Source organism: Corythoichthys intestinalis, chromosome 4, assembly GCF_030265065.1.
Source record: "Corythoichthys intestinalis isolate RoL2023-P3 chromosome 4, ASM3026506v1, whole genome shotgun sequence".
Classification (NCBI taxonomy): Eukaryota; Metazoa; Chordata; class Actinopteri; order Syngnathiformes; family Syngnathidae; genus Corythoichthys; species Corythoichthys intestinalis.
Window position 1 is genome coordinate 66,758,882 of NC_080398.1, and position 2,080 is coordinate 66,760,961.

The window sequence follows — 2,080 nt, forward strand, 5'->3', positions numbered from 1 at the left end:
GAATAGGCTTGGGAAGCCCTGTCTACCATACTTGGGCAAGCAAGTAATTTGCTGGGGCTATTACAGAATAGGCTTGGGAAAGCCTTTCTACCTTCCTGGGGCAAGCAAGTAATTTGCTGGGGCTATTACAGAATAGGCTTGGGAAGGCCTGTCTACCTACCAGGGGCAAGCAAGTAATGTTCTGGGGCTATTCGAGAATTGGCTTGGGCTATAGGAGAATTGGTTTGGGAAGGCCTGTCTACCTACCAGGGGCAAGCAAGGAATTTGCTGGGGCTATTACAGAATAGGCTTGGGAAGGCCTGTCTAGCTACCAGGGAGAAATAAGTCATGGGCTAAGGCGATGAGAGAATAGGCTTGGGAAGGCCTATCTACCTCCCAGGGGCAAGCAAGTAATTTGCTGGGACTATTACAGAATAGGCTTGGGAAGGCTTGTCTACCTACCAGAGGCAAGCAAGTAATTTGCAGTGGCTATTACAGAATAGGCTTGGGAAGGCCTGTCTACCTACCAAGGAGAAATAAGTCATCGGCTGAGGCGATGAGAGAATAGGCTTGGGAAGGCCTATCTACCTACCAGGGGCAAGCAAGTAATTTGCTGGGACTATTACAGAATAGGCTTGGGAAAGCCTGTCTAACCACCAGGGGCAAGCAAGTAAAGTGCAGGGGCTATTACAGAATAGGCTTGGGAAGGCCTGTCTACCTACCAGGGGCAAGCAAATAATGTGCTGGGGCTATTCGAGAATTGGCTTGGGAAGGCCTGTCTACCTACCAGGGGAAAGCAAATAATTTGCTGGGGCTATTCGAGAATTGGCTTGGGCTATAAGAGAATTGGTTTGGGAAAGCCTGTCTACCTACCAGGGGCAAGCAAGTAATTTGCTGGGACTATTACAGAATAGGCTTGGGAAGGCCTGTCTACCTACCAGGGGCAAGCAAGTAATGTGCAGGGGATATGAGAGAAAAGGCTTGGGAAGGCCTGTCTGCCTACCAGGGGCAAGCAAGTAATTTGCAGGGGCTATTACAGAATAGGTTTGGGAAGGCCTGTCTAGCTACCAGGGACAAGCAAGTAATTTGCTGGGACTATTACAGAATAGGCTTGGGAGGGCCTGTCTACCTACCAGGGGCAAGCAAGTAATGTGCAGGGGCTATTAGAGAATTGGCTTGGGATATAAGAGAATTGGCTCGGGAAGGCCAGTGGACCTACCAGGAAGAAGTAAGTCATGGGCTGAGGCAATGAGAGAATAGGCTTGGGAAGGGCAGTCTACCTACCAGGGGCAAGCAAGTATTTTGCTGGGGCTATTAGAGAATTGGCTTGGGAAGGCCTGTCTACCTACCAGGGGCAAGCAAATAATATGCTGGTGCTATTCGAGAATTGGCTTGGGCTATAAGAGAATTGGTTTGGGAAGGCCTATCTACCTACCAGGGGCAAGCAAGTAATTTGCTGGGACTATTACAGAATAGGCTTGGGAAGGCCTGTCTACCTACCAGGGGCAAGCAAGTAATTTGCTGGGACTATTACAGAATAGGCTTGGGAAAGCCTGTCTAACCACCAGGGGCAAGCAAGTAAAGTGCAGGGGCTATTAGAGAATTGGCTTGGGAAGGCCTGTCTACCTACCAGGGGCAAGCAAATAATATGCTGGAGCTATTCGAGAATTGGCTTGGGCTAAAAGAGAATTGGTTTGGGAAGGCCTGTCTACCTACCAGGGGGAAGCAAGTAATTTGCTGGGACTATTACAGAATAGGCTTGGGAAGGCCTGTCTACCTACCAGGGAGAAATAAGCCATGGGCTGAGGCGATGAGAGAATAGGCTTGGGAAGGCCTGTCTACCTACCAGGGGCAAGCAAGTAATTTGCTGGGACTATTACAGAATAGGCTTAGGAAAGCCTGTCTACCTATCAGGGGCAAGCAAGTAATGTGCAGGGGCTATTAGAGAATTGGCTTAGGAAGGCCTGTCTACCTACCAGGGGCAAGCAGATAATGTGCTGGGGCTATTCGAGAATTTGCTTGGGAAGGCCTGTCTACCTACCAGGGGAAAGCAAATAATTTGCTGGGGCTATTCGAGAATTGGCTTGGGCTATAAGAGAAT